Raw genomic sequence first — 22,592 nt, forward strand, 5'->3', positions numbered from 1 at the left:
TTTCTTTCTTTCTTTCTTTCTTTCTTTCTTTCTTTCTTTCTTTCTTTTTTCTTTTTCTTTTTTTCTTTTTGCATGTTTGGTTCTTAAAATGAGAGAGAGGGACAAGAAGAGAAATATTTGGTGTTTTCTCAGCAGCAATTTGGAATTGTGCTTTCTGTTTATCCTTTGGTTTATCATTCTGCAAGTTTAAAAACTAGCAAGATGTACACCCTAACTTATTCCCAGCAGCAGCTTCAACAGTCCCTAAGTGAAGAGATATTTTCATTTCTACCCTGAATCCTGATTCAAGGAAAAGTTAGACCATCCTTGCCGTCAGGGACAGCATTGAGAACTCATGGTTAGGTTGAAATTTCTCTTTAATTATATTCTATGAACTACACAGGAGTATTTGATTGTTTAGTTCAGTATGAATGAAAACCATTTTATTTTTACCTTAGCCAATAATTTGTTAGGACTGAAACCAGGAACTAATAAAACATCCTCTTCTTTAATATCCTCTCCCATGTTTTTCCAGCCTTAGTGGGGCATCGAAAGACTTCCACGTGGTCAGCTACTAGAAGTCAGCTTGACTGTCTGAGGGTTCAGGTGAGAAGCTGAGTAGGAGGCTCACTGTATATTACATAAATCTTCGCCTCTGTATTTTTAAATTATCATTTCCTCTTCAAAATCTTGTTAATGTGGTTTTTCTTTTCTTTTTTAGTTCTTTACTTTCTCTTTTGTGATGTTCTTCTTTAGCAACAGTTGACAAAGTAAGCAGTAAATGAGAAATCACATTAGAGAAGAGTAAGGTTGTCTGTGACTGACTTCTTATAATTAAATTTTTTTTTTGCCATCATGGCAGTTTTTTTCTTATCTGTTTACTTGAAAACTAAAAATAATTATATGCATTTGGGGGAAAATCAATTAGTAGAGCAGATTATAAAATGAAAAATCTTACTGCTGTATTCCCCAAACCCCATGCCTTTCTTAAACGATAAATTTCTTCCTGGCGGTTGTTTTCCTAAAGGACAAACCTATTGAAGAGATTATTCTAAGTGCCTTTGATGACAATTAAACGAGAGAGGGAACACCTTCGAAAACAACAAAATGAGGTCGGCATGGAAGATGATGAATTTTCCTGGAAACAAACAGAAACAAAAAGAAACAGCTGAATTACAAAATGGATAAAATATCTGAAGAGACACCTTACCAAAGAAGACGTACAGATGGCAAATAATCATATAAAAGATGTTCAGTATCATATGTTATTAAGAAATGCAGATTACAATAAGATACTACTATACAGCTTTATGCAGTGGCAGTCTCATAGCCAATGAAGTTTATCCGAGGTGCGATTATTGCTAATTGAAAGATACTACTATACACCTAAGAGAATAGCTAAAATTCAAAACACTGACAACACCAAATGGTGACAGGGATATGAGCAACAGGAACTCTCATTCATTGCTGGTAAGGATGCAAAACGGTACAGCTGCCTTGGAAGACATTTCGGAAGTTTCTTATGAAACATGCTATTACTATATGACCCAGAAATTGTACTACTAGGTATTTACCCAAATGAATTGGAGAGTTATGTCCACATAAAAACTTGTACAAGAATATTTATAGCAGCTTTATTCATAATTGCCAAAACTTGAAAGCAACCAGATGTTCTTCAGTAAGTATATGAATAAGCAACTGAATAAATACCCAGACAATGGAATATTATTCAGCGCTAAAAAGAAATCAGCTATCGGGGCGCCTGGGTGGCTCAGTCGTTAAGGGTCTGCTTTCAGCTCAGGTCCTGATCCCAGGGTCCAGGGAGCCGGCGTTGGGCTCCCTGCTCCGCGGGAAGCCTGCTTCTCCCTCTCCCGCTCCCCCTGCTGTCTCTCTCTCTGTCAAATAAATAAATAAAATCCTTAAAAAAAAAAAGAAAGAAATGAGCTATAAAGACATGGAGGAAACTTAAATGCATATTACTAAGTGACAAAAGCCAATCTGAAAAGGCTGCATACTGTATGATTTCAACTAGATGGCATTTTGGCAAAGGAAAAACTATGGAGATAGTAAAAGGGTCAGTGGTTGCCAGGGGTTGAGGGGTGTTTGGGAAAGAAGAATAGGTGGAACATGGAGTATTTTAGAACAGTGAAACTATTCTATATGCCACTCTAATGGTGGATACATGACATTTTGCATTTGTCAAAACCCACAGAACTGTATAACACAAAGAGTGAGCCCTGATGTAAACCACAGATTTTAGTAATACTAATGTATCAATATTGACTCATCAATTCTAACAAATATACAACACTAATGTAAGACTTTAATAATAAGGAAATATATAGTCTCCTTTTTTTAAAAAAACACCTCATTATGTATTTTGTCACTCATTTTTTGATGTCTACTTTATTAAGCTTACATTTTCTTCCAGGTCTTCTATAGAAAAAGGACCATGGGGATTTTTTTCCTTCTTTTGGGATAAATTTTGTTTTGTTTTGTTTTACTTTGTTTTTGCAGAATGGAAAATGTCCTTGGAAATATTTTAGTCTCTATGTTATTCTCTACTTTTGATGCATTGTAATCAGAAAAAGTACTCCATGTTATTTTTATTTGGGGAGAATAGGGGCTGCTTAAAATGCATATTCTCTGTTAACAGAATATAGATTTCTATATTATATCAATCATGAGGGGTTTTTTGTTTTTTTTTTTAAAGATTTTATTTATTTGACAGAGAGAGACACAGTGAGAGAGGGAACGGGGGGGGGGGAGTGGGAGAGGGAGAAGCAGGCTTCCTGCTGAGCAGAGGGCCCAATGTGGGGCTCGATCCCCGGACGCTGGGACCATGACCTGAGCCGAAGGCAGATGCTTAACGACTGAGCCACCCAGGTGCCCCTCAATCATGAGTTTTATTCCCTGGCAGTTATATTATTAATTTTATACAAAGTGTATAAACTTCTGTTTCTTGATTTATCAACTTTAGATAGTATCTATTAATTCCCAGTAAGAAAAGAAGAGACTTAAACTTTTTAATGTGTATTTATCACTACGTTATTTTTGCATTGCCTGGGCTTATAGAATTTATAATCTGTGTACATTTTCCTACCACTGTTTAGATCAGTTCCATATTTCATTGGAATCCGTGTTCACCACTAGTTCCTTTATTTTGATGTCTGCTCGTGACAGGGTGTTTGTCAGCAGATTTTTTAATAAACAGCTCACCACTATATTTTCAGAGTTCTTTGTGTTTGTAATACCTGTCTGCTTCTTTAAATATGAACAGCTGTGTGGCTATACAAAAAAAAGATCTTCGAATTATATTAATGGCTTTTCTTTCTATCTTTTTCATTCATTGTTTCTTTTTTTTTTTTTTTGGCTATTTATTTTGCTTTAGTTTTGCATAGGGTCATGCTGTTTCTTTTAAACTCATTCATGTTTAAATTAAGTATCAGGACCTTGGTTTGCTCTGATATAACATGGGTGAATTCTTCAAGCCAATTTTAGCTTTAGAAAGATGCATCAATGATTTAGGTCAGAAGACCATAGCTCTTTAGAACTCAAAGAACCATAGAACTAAAGTTTTCAAAAACTCAAGGCACGTGATGTGATGAACACTGGGTGTTATATGCAACTGAGGAATTATTGAACACTATATCTGAAACCAGTGATGTGCTGTATGTTGGGTAATTGACTCTAAATAATAATAAAAAAACCCTCAAGCCCAGAAAAGCAAATTTCACAATTTTAATACAATATTCTTCCCATTACAACAGTGTTTCTAAACATGCCGAAAGGTATAGGTGGTTAAAATTTTGAATATACAAAAGGAATTAAGGAGACATTGATTTCACGTGATGCATTGACCAATATAACCCTTGAGCTTTCGTTTGTTCTGTTTCTAAAATCACGTATTTAAATCTGAATTTATCACCCACCAAATGTCACTTATTTCAAGGAAAACTTCCTCAACTCCCAACAACTCATTTCAAGGGAAATTGGGTTTAATGCCAAACACCTCTTACTCACATATGGCTTTTGGATACCTTTGTTATTTATCATATTTGTTTAACATGTGCTCAAGCAGTGACAATATTAATAGTAATAATAACAACAGGTATTATTATTGTTATTGATAGCATTTATTGAGCACATGTCAAGTACTAGTTATATACTTCACAGTATTATTTTATTTAAACCTCATGACAATCCTAAAAGGGATGTACTATTATCATCCTCACTTTATAGAAAAGGATATTGTTATTATGAGAGTTTAGATACAGGGGCACCTGGATGGCTTAGTCGGTTGAGTGTGCAACTCTTGATTTAGGCTCAGATCATGAGATCGGGGTTGTGGGATCGAGCCTCATGTCGGGCTCCACGCTCTGTGGGGAGTCTGCTTGAAGATTCTCTCTCTCCTTCTGCCACTCCCCCCTGCTCCTTCTCTCTAAATAAATAAATAAATAAATCCTAAAAAGAGAGAGAGAGAGAGTTTAGATATATTTGTAGACATCTGCCAGAGGGTGTTGGAGCTATAACTCAGGTATCTAGTCATGAAATTTTGTATTCCTATCTGCAGTGTTACAGGCCTCCAGCCATGATTATACAGGGTAATAAACTCTGTAGATAGCTCAGATAGATATGTAGAACAGTTATTTCATCTATTTGGATATTTTTCTCCTTCAAATTCTCTTATCTCCTCTCTTCTCTTCTCTGTCCCTTCCTTCCTTCCTTCCCTCCTTCCTTCCTTCCTTTCTTTTTTGTCTGTGATAGCTCTAGTGTTTGAAAAGTTAAATGATAACTAAACTGTTCCCCAAACACTTCAAATTGGTCAACTCTTCAACAGTATTTATTCCTTTGCATGAAATCCAGATAGTGCCACTATTAGTCAGTCTCCAATCTAGAGGCAATGTCCTCTAGCCTATGTTCTTTATCCATACTAGAATCTCCACAGTTCAGTTCTCTTTCAAGTTATGTATATATTCATATTCATTGCCTATAAAATTTCTCTGACTACTTGGCTTCTTGAGATTAATTCTAAAGAGACTAATTTTATCCTTAAGTAGATAAATGGAAGGTCTGTGAATGAAGCATAAGATTTTATACCTGAGAAGACTTTAGGAGTTTTCTACCCCAACATTTCACTTTACAAATGAGGAAATCGAGGCTTAGAGAAGTGAATTGATTGGCTCAAGTTTGGGTACTAATTTTTATCATAACTACTGACTTTCAATATAGCCCCTCAATTCCTTTTAATTTTAAGTAAAAGGAACATTTTAAAGTCTATCTTAAAATCCACAAACCATCTAAAATTTTTTTTAAATTTTACTTTATTTATTATATTTATTGCTACTCTATTAATGAAATGTCTAATACTCAATGTTTTGGAAAGCATGACTGACTAAATGAATGAATGAATGGATGGATGAATATTTAAGTACTCACAGAGGTATCTTATCATCTTGATACTTTTAACGATAGCTTTCTCTCAATTTAGTGTCCTTATAAACATAATCTCTACATAAAACACTGTTTTACTTTAAAGTATAATATTATGCATTTACTGAAAAATTAATAATCTATAAATTATGCCTTACTAAATTGTATTTCTCAGAGAATGGAACAACTTTTAGATGATAGTTTAATGTTATGACTTCACTAACAACTTCAAGTTCTTCTGACCTAATGCACCAGTTCTACTTTAAGTAAATATCCACCTACCCTGTCCTTTATATTCTCTCCTGTCTACTTTCACTTCTGAGTTGACAGTGGTGACCTTCAAATGAAACAATAGCTAGCAATAATGTCATTAAGGCTGGTGGCTTCCTGGCAGGCTAGAGGGCCCAGATATATTCCATGCTGAGGTCTTACCTCATTTAAGAAAAGACATTTGTTAGACTGATGGGATGAATGTAAGCATACTCATCTGCACTGTTAATTTAACACTGTTCAAAGGTTCAAATGTCACAAGTGGAAGGGAGAATAGCCATTGGATAAGCAGGGCTTTACTGGTTATAATCAAGAGCTGTGGGACCACCTGTCTCCACAGTACTCTGAGGGTTCCACTCTGTAGGTGCAAATTGTGGTTAAGCGCTTCAGTGGTGCTTTTTAAATGAACCAGAGGCAGGACAACATGGCAGTTAAGGACATGCATGAGCCTTACACTTTGATAGGGCTGGAGTTGAGTCCTGACTTTGCCACTTCCTATGAGCCACTCCTCGGGCAGACTTTAAACCTCAGTTTCTCATTTGTAAAATAGAGATAATTATGAATACTTACCTCATTGGGAAGCTGTGAAGATTAAGTGAGATGCTGCATGCAAAGTGCTTAGTGTACTGACCCACTCCTGATAAGCCCTGATTAATAATAATCAAATCACTGAGGCCAGAAAAGTCCCTAATCGGTGATCCTGCATTAATTCTTTTTTTTTTTTATTTTTAAAAAATTTTATTATGTTACGTTAATCACCATACATTACATCATTAGTTTTTGATGTAGTGTTCCATGATTCATTGTTTGCGTATAACACCCAGTGCTCCATTCAATACATGCCCTCTTTAATACCCATCACCAGGCTAACCCATCCCCCCACCCCCCTCCCCTCTAGAACCCTCAGTTTGTTTCTCAGAGTCCATAGTCTCTCATGGTTCATCTCCCCCTCCAACTTCCCCCCCTTCATTTTTCCCTTCCTACTATCTTCTTCTTTTTTTTTTTTAACATATAATGTATTATTTGCTATGGTGAGTGCTGTGAATTGTGTAAGACTGTTGAATCACAGACCTGTACCTCTGATCCTGCATTAATTCTTGCCCCACATTTTAAAGGCATGGCTTCTGATGAAATGCTGAACTCCTATAATTGATCAACAAAGCAGTGGTTTGCCTGCATCAGATAGGCTGAGGCAAGGTACATAAATGCAAGCAAGCATTTCTCAGACTGAGAGCCATGCCCTGCACTGTCTACAGATCCCAGATGAGCTGGCAGGTTTTTCAAAACAAGTATTTAGATGCATGAGTTGACATTCAGAATGTCCTGCAGCGAAGTCCAGGAATTGCATTAACATACATTGCTTGGCATCTAAGGAGTTTGATTATTTATATTGAGTTGTGACCAATTCAGAGGCATCATGGCAAGATGTTTTCCTCTAACAACGCTGTGATTTGGGCTGTAACAGATGGTATGTGATGTAGCTATTTACATGCCTGTGTCTCTCTACCATGAGCAGGGGCTGTATTTCACTTACCATTGTATCAGTAATACATAGGAGAGTGCCTAGAACCTGGAAGCTGCTTCATAAGCAGCTGGTTGACTACATGAGTAAAATATGAATTCCAGCTATGTTATTTTAATAGTCCCTAGATAATTTTCACCCAGTCTTTGTCAGTATGATAGAGACTGCCAACTGGTCTTCAAGGATCAGTGGAGCACACAGTTCATATTCTGTAGAGTGTGATTTCAAATATGCAGAGACTCGACACCCACCCCTTAAAATGGCAATGTAGAACAGAAGTGGGAGCATGATTTCCAGAACCAGCCTACATGGTTTCAAATCCTGACCTTGCCACTTCTTAGCTTGTGATTTCAGAAAAGTCACTTAGAACATCTGTGCCTAGTTTTCTCATCTCTAAAATTGAGATAATTATTGTACCTACATTAATAGAATTATGGAAAGGATTAAATGAGCTAATATTCGTAAAATGCTTAGATTATTGACTAGCATGTTGTTAAGTACTATATATAATATTAATTATTAATATTTTTACAGAACACAATAAGCTCATAATGTTAACTATAGAGCACTGAAATAGCTAACCAGCTCTCTGAATGATTTCTTTTTTCAAGTTTTTATTTAAATTCCAGTTAGTTAACATATAGTATAATATTAGTTTCAGGTGTAGAATTTAGTGATTCATCACTTACATGCAACACCCAGTGCTCATCACAAGTGCCCTCCTTAATACCCATCACCGATTTAACCCATCTCTCCCACCCACCTCCCCTCCAGTAATTCTCAATTTGTTCTCTATAGTTAAGAGTCCGTTTCTGGTTTGCCTCTCTTTCTTTTTTCCCTATGTTCATCTGTTTTGTTCTTAAATTCCACATATGAGTGAAATCATATGGTATTTATCTTTCTCTGACTGACTTATTTTGCTTAGCATAATACACTCTAGCTCCATCCACATCATTGCAAATGGCAAGATTTCATTCTTTGTTATTACTCAGTAATATTCCATTGTATATATTTACCACTTCTTCTTTATCCATTCATCAGTTGATGGACATTTGGGTTCTTTCCATAATTTGGCTGTTGTTGATAATGTTGCTATAAACATTGGGGTGCATGTGTCCCTTCAAATTAGTATTTTTGTATCCTTTGGATAAATACCTAGTAGTGCAAGTGCTGGATCATAGGGTAGTTCTATTTTTAACTTTCTGAGGAACCTCCATACTGTTTTCCAGAGTGGCTGCACCAGTTTGCATTCCCACTAACAGTGTAAGTGGGTTACCCTTTCTCTGCATCCTCATCTCTCTGAATGATATAAAGGAGCATTAAGTGATGGTTATATTTATAGCTGGAAGAAGCTCTTACTTGCCCCACATCTGGGCTGTATTGTGCTCTGTATCTCATTGTATTGTGTTTCCTTGAAAATCAAACATTATGCAGCATTTATATTAATTAAATGTGATTAAGCCAAATACTCCCTTATTCAACCATTAGGATAACTACTCCTTGTTTCATACACCTAGTCTTCTTGGGTAGTTTACGACAGATGTTAATTTGAAACTAAATGGTAAATTTTAGATACATCTCAGGTACTGAATAATAGAGTCAGAAGATGCAAACAAAGAATATAGATTAAACAAATTATGTGCTTAATCAGGATAATTACATGGGTTTGCTGTGGAAATAGGAATGTAACATTATCATTCTAGTTTCCATACCTGTGCTGGATCTACTGTGTCCATTGTGTCTGATTCAAGGATAAAATTAAATTCCATTTGTGTGCTTAAAATACCTAATGTAAGTACTCATTCTTAAAGGAATATATTCTGCAAAAGTATGTACTTCATATAATAGAATTAATAACTTTAATATCCATACTTCGCTTAACAGTCTTCCTAGTTTTGATTTAAAAAAAAGGCATTTCAAAGGTTATAAATAAAAAGAAAAAAAAACCCACCCCTCAGATGAAAGATTGCATGGCACAATATTAAACACAACAGAAAGGAGGCAGTAGGAATTGGTATCTTCTACATTCTGTGTGCCAAGCAGGTCATTTTTATTCAAATGTCAGGTACAAAATCAGTGAACCGCATATACTGTGAGTAGATAAGACTTGCTCACTGGATAGCTAGACAGACAGACAGAATGGTGAAGCATACCTAACCTACAATAACACTTGACTTTTCTGAAGTTGAATATTCTCCCAACCTCAACAGAGCTTCCATGCAGAAGTAAAGGAAAATGGCCTTCTAGACTTGGAAAGAGTTGTCTCTAGCCATTATCAAGCAGATGGCATTTTATTCCCATTTAACAAACATAGTTTCTATACTGGGTTAAATACTGTCTCCACAAAATTCATGTCTACCCTAAATCTATGAATGTGGCCTTATTTGGAAAAAGGATATTTGCAGATGTAATCAAGTTAAGATGAGGTCATATAGGATAGGGTGGTCCCTAACCCATATGACTGGGGTCTTTATAAGAAGAGAGAAGTTTGGACCCAGGGATACAGACACAGAGAAAGAACATCACGTGGTGATGGAAGCAGAGATTGGAGTGATATGTTCATGAGCCAAGGAATGCTAAGAATCCAGCAATCACTAGCAGCTAGGAGAGAGGCATGAGATCCTTTTCTAAGCTTCCAACAAGAAACCAATGCTGCTGACACTTTGATTTTGAACTTCTGGCCTCCTGAACAGTGAGAGAATAAATTTCTACTGTCTTCAGGCACCTAATTTGTGGTAATGTTACATCAGCCCTAGGAAACCAATTGCTTAGTTGCTTAGTTACTTGCCTTCCCATCTCAAGGTTGATTAAAGCAACTAATGAGAAGTGGTATGAATGTATATTTTGAAATAGTCCTTAATGCTCAAAATGGTTTAACAGTTGTCCTAGTTCAGCACAAACAGGAGTTCTCTTCTTGGCTAGTGGGACCCCCTCAATATCTATGTGCAAGTTGATACGAATGAGAGCTTTTCATTTTGATTGTTAGGAAAATCAGAACAATCAGAGTGAATGTGTGTGGAGAGAAAGGAGAGGTGGATGATGGAAGAGCATGACATGGTAACTCTCCCCAACTCCTGGCCTACTAGCTTGATCATTAGCACTTGTGGAGGGACGGGTTTAAAAGCAGAACCCAGGGCGCCTGGGTGGCTCAGTTGGTTAAGCGACTGCCTTCGGCTCAGGTCATGATCCTGGAGTCCCGGGATCAAGTCCCACATCGGGCTCCCTGCTCAGCAGGGAGTCTGCTTCTCCCTCTGACCCTCCCCCTCTCCTGTGCTCTCTCTCTCTCATTCTCTCTCTCAAATAAATAATAAAATCTTAAAAAAAAAAAAAGCAGAACCCAAATCATCAGTTTTCATGAGCAATTTCAAAAAACATTGGTGTTTCTAGGATCAACTAACCAAGTAGAAATCAAGATGGAGGCAAGTTTTTTCTTCCACATTTGATTATGCAGCTCTTGTAGTACAGTTGTCATGAGGACAACATAGATGAATTAACGTATATTAGAACAATAGTTAGGTCTGACGATTATAAAAGCGAACATAAGCAGACCTATTTCCAAGTACATGGAAGACTCCCCTGGGGATACTCCAAAATAACTGGGAAAGATTGCTGGTAAGCAGAAATATGTGTGTTTTTCTGTCTGTAAGGAGAGACAATAAGCCAGGAGAATCTGTGTTACTACTTAGTATTCATTAATTTAATACATATGTGTTGAATGCTTTCTAAATATATAAACTCAGTGGAGGAAGAGAACATGTTTAGTCATGTTACCCCAGGGCAAAGCAGGCACTGAGCTGTGACTGACTGCCATGTATAGCACGAAGTGCCAAGAATACAGGGGACAAGACATCACTGCCCCACCCAGCAGCACAGCCAACAGGTGTCAGGTTAAAATGATAAACTTGATCCACATGGACTATTTTTAAATAAAGTTTAAAATCGTTCCCAGTGTGACTAAAATAAACAGTTCTGCAGGGCACCTGGGTGGCTCAGTCAGTTAAACATCCGACGTTGGCTCAGGTAATGATCTCAGGGTCCTAGGATCGAGCCCCACATCAGGCTCTCCACTCATTGGGACGTCTGCTTGGTCCTCTCCCTCTGCACGCCCTCCCACCCTGGCTTGTGCTCTCTCTGTCTCTCTCTCTCAAATAAATAAATAAAATCTTTAAAATAAAATAAGCAGTTCTGCTATAATTGTCTGGAAAATTAATTGATGTGAAATAGTTCCTTTCCCCCAAACTCTCAGATAAATCAAATGAAAATGAAATTAGGAAAAGCAACAGAAATTAGTCATTTCAAGCAACTGCTCTGAAATGAATGCATTTCCTTTGAAAACTCTGAGAACATAAATCCCTAACCATTGAAGTAGGTTTTATTAAATACAGGCAAAGCATTTTATTCTTACAGCTCTCTTTGAAGATAGAAATACATTGTAGCATACCCAGTCACAATTTTTTGTTGAAGGAGCCAACTGGAATTTATTTCTTCCTGTAACTTACAGCAGAAGTAGTATCATTTCCCAAGCAGCATTATTAAAAATGTTACTTTGAAAAAAATCTAATAGCCACTTCTGATCTTCTGCAGACAGAAAGAGTAGAAGACATCACCTACTGTACTATCGCTTGGGTTTTGACTGAACTCCGGGCATCTTGGCAATCTCTTTCTGATCTCCTCACCATGTAAATACTTAATGTTGCCAGTTTCCTTGCATTATTAGAACAACATGACAGCTCTGTGTACAGAAAATTTTGACAGGACTGTACAAGATGGGAACAGAATCCTTTGAACAAGGGAGATGAAGTCCCTAATAGAGTTTTAATGATAAATAAAAGGGGACTGAATCTCTCAACTCTCATATCAACTAATAAATTTCTTCCCAGACTTACTGAAAAACAGAGTTGGGTTCTAAGGTTCAGGAAGGGCATGCCCACTGCCAATCCTCATCTTAAAGAGGGGAAGTCCGTTGCCCTTGTGGAGGAAATGATTTCATTGTCCATTTTATAATGGCAATGTAATCTTAGTAAAAGTATGTGTTGTTACATTGTAACAATGTAATAGCTCACAATGACACTGCTCAGAATTCAGAGGGATCATCTAACAGTTCTAGAGTGAAAAATCATAATTGTAACAAACAATAGAAAGGAAATTTGATAAACATCTAGCATAGTTGCTAAATCAAAGTACTTAATATGTATTAGTTCCTTTCCCTACTTCTTACTTCTCCTTACAGTTTGTCAAACTTATAAAGTGTGAGTATTTATTTCCAAGATTTTTTTAAAAATTTTATTCTCTTTTGTACCTGAGATGGTGAAAGGAGCACATTTATGACTAATGCCTGATAATTATTTTGGATGAACTTGCTAGGTAAATAGAACTTTTTAAATTATCCTCAATTACCATCCTATCAGGACTTTGAAACATCTGTCATTTTTTCTTCCTTTTGTTCAAATCTATTTCAGGAAGTTGGAGAGAGATGATTATATCTATCTATATGGTGTGTATTCTATACCTTACAGTTCTAGCAGCTGACAGTGTTCAACATTCACCATTCATAAGATGTGAAGAATAAAGTGGGAAATAGAGAGAAATCAGATTTTTAATTCAAGTTTTAATTAAACACCAATACTTTAATAGAGAAGCACAGTATGACCATACTTTATTTCCATATTTTCCCACAAAACTGGGCAGGATCACATGTTGACCTTGCTTTCCTCTTTGCTTCCCATTAGTGAATCACTTTTATTTCCATCATCTCTCTCACCATGCCTCATGGTTTAAATGAAAGCCTAGTGCTGGCTATGACTAAATATAGCATATTATGGGGAAAAAAAGAAGAGCACAGGTTATGTCAAGGATGCCTGTGGCCCTTGCAGGAAAAAAAAACATGGGAAATGGAAAAGTGAAAGCAGTGCCATGTAAATCTCACATCTGTTCCGGAGGCACATTGTCTTTCTAGAATGAACATTCAGAATGCTCCAAAAAGCCTGCCAAGATTTACCTATCTGATGATTGCTACCCACTTCCACTGCTTCACATGAGGATTAATAATTATAAGAAGAGAAGAAAAGAAGGAAGCCCCCTTTGGCATTGGGAAATCTTGGGCAGGAAAGTGAGAGACCCTTAGGCAATTAAGTGTTGTATTTCACTCTTTATTCCAATTGAAGAATGAGTCTACTTCAATAATCATAATGCTCAACAATGATTAAGGAATTATACTATGTGCCAGGAGCTAGACCAACTACTTAAAATAAATATATCACCTCATTAATCACAACAGCTCCATTTATGTGATAGGAACCCTTTCTGCATTAGGTACCTGAAGCAGTATTTAAGCATATGATATGAAGTTAAAATGAGAATGCCTAGACTCAGGATTTAAACTCCAGCCATGTTAGTCCCAAGTCTGTGCTCCATACGCTCTACTACTCCCAAGAAGTAAGAAGGCTTGCAAGAATAGTTGACCAGCTAGAGGATAAAGTTCATTAAAATTTATGGAAATTACCATGTCTATTTTAGTGAAAGGAGTGTAATTTATTTATATTTGAATGATGATGCATACGTGACTCAAAATCTAGTTATTATAAAAAGTATTGGCTAAAATATTGTGGCTAAATGTATTGCTCCACAGCAATTTTATTATTTTAAGATTTTAATTGCTATAAGATTAATCTTTTCTTAACTACATGAACAATAGCTCCATCCTCTCACTCAAAAGAAAAATGGATCATTACATTGGCTTTTTTCCCATTCAGAAGCTAGAGAAATTCACCCTGCCCAAGAATCTGACCTGGCCCAAAATATATAGTGAGTTTAATTTGAAAGCTTCTGATCTATCTGAAAAGAGAAGGATGACCACTGTCTTAGCTTGCAATCCCCAGAAGCAGATCTCAAGGCAAGGATTCAAGAGCAAGTATATCATTTGGTTGGGGATCCCAGTAAGCACTATTAGGGAAGGAGGACATAAGATGGTAGGAAAGTAAGCTACCCTGGAGGCTCCAGAAGTTTAAGTTCATTAAGGAATTCTGAAAGAACACTCCTCAAAGTAATCCATCCAAGCTCAGGTATTTGTTTACCAAATCACTGTCAGTCAGGATAAAAAAATCTTCCCGCAGAAAATCACTGGAGTTTATAGCAGCTTTTGGGCTGGGCTACAGTCATTAAAGTTAGAAGTCACTGGAATTGTCTGTTTCTTATGTAGTGATAGGCTCATTAGCATAATCTGAAAACAGAAGGATAAACAAAGGAAAATTTTTACTCCTGTACATTGTGTCATGAAGTCCAGGGGCAACTGTTACAATTATGTTGTAGTTAGTAAAATATTTCTCTACTTCAATAAGATTTATACTATAGTCTTTCTAAGGATTAATGTTTATCCTAGGAAGATGTTTGTGGATGTGTATTTTTGATCCATTTGGATTATTAAAAAGAAGAAGGAGACATGCTTGCAACTCACAAATTTTGGAGTGCTATATTCCATCCTATAATTCATTCATCCTCATCCTCCCAACTCTTCCATCTTTCTGAGATGAACAACTCAGAATTTGGGCTCTATATACTGGTGGACTGTAGGATCCACAGATTTCCTGAGGGTAAGAAGTGAATGATTTCAGACTCACAACAACCTGTGTAAATAGGGAATGGAGTTGCCTTCAAGGGAAATTTGAAGGAGGGTTTCTTATAGAAGAGGAAGGACCTAAATATGTGGAGCAACCAAGAATTGGGTTATAACCATCAGATAACTCCCTCTGAAGTGTTTAATATTTTTATGTTTTTCCTTGGATTGTGAAAGAGCCCTATTTGACATTCAGTCTTAAATGCCTCTGATCCCCACTGTAATTTTTTTTAATTGACCTGCAATCTTTCAGTAAAGGTTGATATATACCAGATAGACTTCTGTGGCAATCATGGGAAGTATACCTTGTCCTGTACTTATTTCATCATTGAGTATGGCAAAGAGTTAGCCATATCTACTTATGTATGGATGGGAGATTTTAGTCCAAGAATTTCAGGGTAGAACTACCAGCAAAAAGAGGGCAGGCAGTTCATTGGTGACCTGGGCCCAAGAGAAGGAATATGTAATAGGATAAGTGACTCAGTGTGGATATAAAACAAACACATTTTTCCTAAATATGCCAGAGAAGGGAACGGGGGTTTTTGATACTTACCTTTTAATTAACAACCAAGAACAGCTACAACTAACAGTCATGCCCAACTCTGGATCCAGTAATGATGCTGCCCTGATAGCTACTCTTATTATTGTCTTCATTGCTAAGATTCATGGGAGCTCAGTTAGAGCTCAGGAAACTCTAGTAATGAATTAAATTTAGCTTATAAATGTAAACTTTAGGAATCTTTACTCCACTAGTACTTATCTCAGTAAATATCCTTTATACATGAATAAAAATTAATTCCTATAGAATTGTATGCCATTTTCTTGTATGATCTCGAGAAAACATTAGCTTTGTATGATCATTTCTCAATTAGGCAGTAACCCAGGGGGCATGACCAGATTTTGAGAAACACTGTTATAACTTAGGAATCAGTTCTTATGACCAACATCTTCTAAAACATGAAAAAGAACCAAATGGGAAGTAATATGAGAAAATAAAATACATTAAAGAATTAACATATTTGGAAGTCATGAATCCTGAGAAAGATATATAGATAGATAGATGATAGATAGATAGATAGATAGATAGATAGATAGATAGATAGATACAGTATAGGATAGGAGAAATAAATATAATCAGTGGGAGTATGACTTGTAACCAAGTAGTACATAGAATCTCGTGACTATTACTACATATTATGTAAATTTGTTTGGACAAAATAAAAATAGGAATATAACTGAGGACAGGTGTACCTTATTCCAAAGAATCACATCTATTAGAAATGAAGATGGAATAGCATTATATGTCAAGAAGATATAATTTAAAATAGCTTTATTACTTTTTCTGTTTATTAAAGTAATATGCAATTGTTATTTAAAAAACCCCAAACATTCAAGAATTGGGGAGAAAAGAATAAAAGTACCACTAAATGTCACCATGATATATTTATATTCTAAAAGATATATGTACACATTCACATAAATCTTCATATATGAAGAAGAAAAAAATGACAGAAAGTGTTTGCCTAGAGACAAAAATAGAGGTCGACAATGGGGTCTTTGTTGTTAGAGGTGACTAGCTGCTGCTTAATTGAAGGAACTGGACATGAGTGCTGACAGTTCACAAGCTAGAAAAGGCAAGGTAGAATAGTAATGGAAATAGTCACAGAGTTAGTGTTAGAAATTGTAACAATGACGATGATAGCTACTATTTATTACAGACTAATTTTATGCCGGGTACTCTACAAGAATTATCTAATACCACAGAACAGTGAACTAGTTACAATTTCCCTCAGTTTACAGATGATACTAGGTAATTTGCCTCTGTATGCATAGCAGGTAAATTACATTAGTGGTCAAGGACTTCAACTCCCAGACATGTGCTAGAAGTTTCCTTCAGCACAGTACATTAAATGCTCATGAGACTGCTGACAGTCTCATGACCTGTATAGTTGGGGAAATCATCTAAGAGCCCCTTCAGCTATCAGGAAAGAATTCGTTGTTGAAGTGATGGAAGAAAGAGTGAACTTGGGGAAACAGGATATTTCTGAAGTGCTCTTACCTCCACTATGGTATCTTCTCCACTGCACCTACTTCTCTGAGTTACGAACATCTTATATCTTATTGAGATGGAGAGAGTGTATCAGGCTGCTTCCAAGGACTGCACTCTAGCCCTGGGAAGCTTGGGAAGCAAGCATCTGACCTGTCTGGCCATCTGTGCTGCTCACCATGACATAGAGTCGAGGACTCCACAAACACTAGAAGGAGATTAGGTCCTGGGCTGCCAAAATACAACAAACATCCAGTAAACATAGGGAGGGAGAAGGCTATCTCATTAGAGGAATTTTCCATAGTGGGAGGAAATACATGGAGAAGAAAGATTTAAAAGAGAAAAAAAAGTCAGCTATGCATTAAACTTTTCCTCTTGTAATTCTTTTTGTTCTTACTATCTTTTTTTTAAAGAATTGATAACATAGTCATTTATTTTTCACACATTTTTTTCTAGTCAACACATTTTAAATTTGTAAGTAGCAGCTACATGCACCTTCTAAATACATTCTTTTTTTCATATCCCTTTATAAGCAGTGTGAATAGTCTTTTAAGTGTCCTGAAGAAGTATTCTCAAGAGATGAAAGAGCTCTAGGCCATTTTGAATAGTCTTTTAAGTGTCCTGAAGAAGTATCCTCAAGAGATGAGAGAGCTCTAGGCCATTTTATTTGTTTAATTTAATCATCTAATTTTTTTTTTTTAGCTATATTGAAGTATAACTGACAAATACAATTGTAAGATACTTTAGGTTGCATCATGGTGATTTGATATACATCTATCCCCCTCATATATTACCTCGCTCTGTTTTGTGGGGAGGGAGGTGGCAAGAACATTTAAGTTCTACTCTCTTAGCAAATGTTATTTATATGATAGTTCCATTTTTGTTTATCCACATTACTCAGTTAGGTGGCAGTTCTGCAGAAGCAATGAAATGCTATTTACTTGAGCCAATATTATGGTATCCTGTTGCTCTAAGGGTGCAGATAGGAAGTAAGTAGTTAATTAGTTAAAAGGACTTAAATTCTGTTGGGTCTCTGCAAACAAGAGACAATGCCAAAGTGCACCTTTGAACTTCAAAGCTTTCAAAATGTGGCAAGGTCAGAAGAGTTTAACTGGGGCAAGAGAGAGGACCATAGAGATTGAATTTATTTGTTTTTGGAGGGTCAGGAAGCAGATGAAACTCTGCTGCAAGGAAGCTAATTCTTCTAACAGCAAACCAGAGGAATAGGCCATTGGTCCTCTCCTCTGAGGTCAATCATATCAGAGGTATGATTTCCTGATGGTTTTGTAGGTTATGAGTTACAAATTTGGGATTAAAACCCATCTTCAACTTGTCTGGGAGTCAAGAGCTCTTCCTAGATCTTGTATTTTCAGCTCTTATTATAGCTATTAATGTGTCAAAACTCATTAACACTTTAATTAAACAGTTTATATTTTACTCAAGATATTTAATTGTTTTGAGGAAGAGTAAAAAATACACATATCTCAAGGAAGATTTAACATATTCCTGAAAGATAAAACTTAAACCACTGTTTGTTCCTTCTCTAGTCATAGCAATATAGTTTTTCTCTTCATTTTCCATGAACACCTACCATGCTGTCAAACAATTTTAACACAGATGAGCCAGCTGAAAGAATAGGCATATAATGAAATGCCTTTGCACTAGGAAATAGCCTTTTCAATAGAATTAGTTCTGTTCAGGTCTTTTTTATACTACTGAATTATCTGGTGGGGTTTTTTTTTGTTTTGTTTTGTTTTGTTTTGTCTTTCAGATAACAGAGCACTAATGCAGCTGTGGACCATTCTACTCTAAAAACTCTTTTGATTTAGGTCCCCCACTGGGCAGAAATCACATTCTGTAACACTATCATACATTTACAGTTTGCCTGATTGGTGTTATACACTTTTATGTATATCACTTAGTCTCTGTGGAAAATACCTTTAGTGACAGCAGAACTCAATGTCATGTTTCTTGCTATACCTTTTCTTCCTGGTTATTCTAGTGCAAGCCTTATTTTATGAGTACATCAACATTCCTCAAGTATTTTTAGGATTTCAGCACCAGATATTCATTCAAAGAATAAAAAAGCATGCATTAGATTGTATGTTTCTTTTTTCATATTCACAAATAATATATTCCTTTAAATGTGACTGTTTACATTGAATCACAAACTCCATTCTTATTTTCTTCTGTTCTTCCTGTCTCTATGAGGCTAAAGTTTAGCCAACTTGTGGGATAATAGACTAGCATCATACATCGGTGAGTTCAAGCTCATTTGTGAGATATTTTCTTCTATTTATTTCAATATTTAGTGGCAGTATTTCAGTGGCATCAGTAGTTCAGGGACAACTGAAAGATTATGCATATTTCGGTCATCTAGGTAAATCCTGAATCATCACTAAAGCAGGCATTTTAATGCAGGAGGTCAAATAATATAACACAAATGAGTGCCCAATAGATTCTAGCCATGTAGTTTGGTAATGATAATGATACAGAAGTTGATTAGCTATAAAAAGTTAAAAAATTTGCATTGCAAGTGAATATGGCAAGTTTCAAGAAAGGTAAAACTTCTGTTCTTCCCTAAATCTCAGGTTGTTTTAGGAAATAAAACAGAGAAGAACATTTTTTTTTAACCAACTGAGCCACCCAGGCGCCCCCCCTTTTTTTTTTATTAAAGAAGAACATTTTTTTTTTAAAGACTTTATTTATTTATTTGACAGAGAGAGACACAGCGAGAGAGGGAACACAAGCAGGGGGAGCGGGAGAGGGAGAAGCAGACTCCCTGCTGAGCAGGGAGCCCGATGCGGGGCTCGATCCCAGGACCCCAGGATCATGACCTGAGCCGAAGGCAGACACTTAACAACTGAGCCACCCAGGCGCCCCCAGAGAAGAACATTTTTATTTAGCAAGACTAACTTCAACATAAGAATTGAAAGGAAATGAAATTTTATTTAGAAGTAAGCCAAAGCAAAACCAAATGAAGAAAAAACATACATATAATAGAATATAAAAATGTCAACACTGCCTAGAGACACATAGTGAAAACATTTTTGAGGAAAAAGATCCACTGGATAAGCTCTTGTATCAATGACTTTTACCAGCAACTTGCCCATTGACACCTATAGATTTCTATAGGTGTGTTTATTTTAATCTTTATCTCTCCCCTGCTGCCAATTTACATACACATCGTCTTTCTATCTGTGTCATACTAAAAAGGATAAGATGAACATCATGGTCAATACTGAGTATCAAGTTATATAATCTAGTGCAGAGAGTGCAGAAATAATCTAATGAAGGTCTTTTTATCTCAAGTCATGACATTTACATTGATATAATCTACTTTCCTGTTTCAGAACTTTAGTGTAAGTGGCAGAACATTTTAAATTTTTCGTTCTAAAAATGTTGAAATTTCATACTGTCAGGAAGGAAGTTACCTTTTTTTTTTTAATTGCACAAAACTTTACAGAGAGTCTTCTCCAATATGCCACCCAGAATGTTTCTCCTGGAATGACATTTCTTCCTTTGCATACTCTCTCTTTGAAAAACAAAAACAAAAACAAAAACAAAGCTTGATTTTGTTTCCCAATTTATCGCCAACTTTTTATATGATATTGAGCAAACCATTTTGGTTCTGTTTTGTTCCTTAAATAACAAATGACGTGGAAAGATATAATAAAAAATTAAAAAAAAAATTTAAAAGCAAAATAACATTTTCTATAGTTTTATAATAAATCTTCTACATCTAAAATCCAAAAAGGATTTCCTCAAGTATTTTTAGTGCCATATCTCTTGTGGTAAATGGATGCCCAAAATATAAAAAAAAAATTTTTTTTCAAAATGTAGCACCAATGTTTTTTAGCCACCTTTAGTGATACACTGATCCCTCCGGGTAGACTAACAGGAAGTTTCCAGATGGCCTTTATCACTTTACCACTGGTGGAGACTGGTGTGGGTGGAGAAATTTGACAACATGAAAAGTTAAGAGAATTCTGTTACCAAAGTTGGAGAGCCGGCTTTCATCCTTGGTTCTGTCTGTAATTATGTGATTGTGAGCAAGTCAAATCTTTTCTGGACCTTTGTTTCCTCATCTATTAAGTAATAAAGGATTTGACTTCATGATTTCTAGGATGCATCCAAGTTTTAAAATTGCTCTATTCCATCCCTTCATTGATGATTTGGAAATATTCTTAGTCCAGATTCAGTAAGAAATCTATGAGAAAACTACAATAAAATGTTGTTCTAAATTTTTGGTTTTATGTTAGTTCCTATATATTTAAATCCTTGCCATCTTTTGTCAAATGTTCATAATGCTTTAAACTGGAAACACCCAATGTCTATCATTAGCAGGATGAATAAAATTGTGACATAGTCATATCAAGGAATACTAAATACAGCTACATACAACATAGGTGAATTTTAGAATATTCAATGAAAAGAATAGGACATAAAAGAACATTTATAGCTTTATTCCTTTTTTTTTAAAGATTTTATTTATTTATTTGACAGAGAGAGACACAGCAAGAGAGGGAACACAAGCAGGGGGAGTGGGAGAGGGTGAAGCAGGCTTCCTGCTGAGCAAGGAGCCTGGTATGGGGCTCAATCTCAGGACCCTGGGATCATGACCTGAGCCAAAGGCAGATGCTTAATGACTGAGCCACCCAGGAGCCCCTAGCTTTATTCCTTTTGTAGAAATTTTAAAACCAGGAAAACCACCTCCCCTCCATCAAGCCATTAAAGTTCATTCTTACTCAAAGATCATGCCAAGTTCTCTGAGGATCTGACAACCATCCTGGGACAGCTTGGAGCTCTCCTCCAAGATGTAACTTGGAGATCCAATGTAACAGAGGTTCCACCATCTTGTCATGTTTCCGACTCAGTAAGTGGCCTGAAGGGTCGGTCATTAAGGCAAAGAAATAAATACTGGAAGTACCTTCTTTGGTTCTTGAATGCTTTGGCCCAAAGGTCACTTCTGCTCACAGAGCATTGACCAGAAGTAGTCATATAGTCTCACTTAATTGTAATGAGCCTGGATAATGTGAGAAGCACATAGATATTTGGCAAGAAGTTAGTATCTCTGCCTCATTCTTAATGATAATTTCCATGACCATTGCTGCCATGGATTCTTTGCAGCCAAGAAATGCCAGAATGGTGCTATATTTTCTGGACACTCAATGCATTAGAACCAGACAGTATTCTATCCTGCAGTGTGGAGCACCTTCCTGCCAGCTTTGTGCTACACATTCTTTTTGGCCATTTAAACAATGCTACTGTGAGTCAAACTCACAAAGCTTTTAATGGGAATGTTTTCAGTTTCTGCTCATAAGCTCACACAAATGTAATTACCTAATGGTTATCCAAAAAATAGAAAGCATTTTCTCCCTTCTAAGTTTTATACTCCTACTTTTAACTTCTTTTTCAGTCAATTTTCTTTATAGAGTCTCACATTTCAGGCCTTCTGACATGAAGCTTGTGTTTTCCTTAGTGTTCTGACAATAAAAATAGATTATGGTTTTATTAAAGGCATGAGCTGGAAAATACATACCAGCCCTTAGTCCAGTTAGAGGTTTAATTCAGAACAATTCAAAGAGACATGAGCATGGAGAACAGTGTTTGCACCATTTCTAGGCACATTATATTTGTGGAGATCAATGTAAATAATTTCATGATCAATTTATGCTGGGGAGAGGTCACTATCACATCTCAGAAATTCAAAACTTCTCACAAGGCAT

The 22,592-nt window shown here is 36.2% G+C and overlaps 1 protein-coding gene and 1 pseudogene across 3 annotated transcripts in view; both read left to right on the top strand.

Moving 5' to 3' along the window:
* The window catches only part of LOC118006542 (F-box only protein 4), a 441,418-nt gene that overhangs the window by 180,745 nt on the left and 238,081 nt on the right, over positions 1–22,592 (top strand). The gene's annotated exons all lie outside the window — the stretch shown is intronic.
* Positions 1,284–1,411, top strand: LOC118006576 (annotated as a pseudogene).

The sequence above is a fragment of the Mirounga leonina genome, unplaced genomic scaffold (assembly GCF_011800145.1).
Source record: "Mirounga leonina isolate KUSES-001 unplaced genomic scaffold, KU_Mleo_1.0 Mir_97, whole genome shotgun sequence".
Lineage (NCBI taxonomy): Eukaryota > Metazoa > Chordata > Mammalia > Carnivora > Phocidae > Mirounga > Mirounga leonina.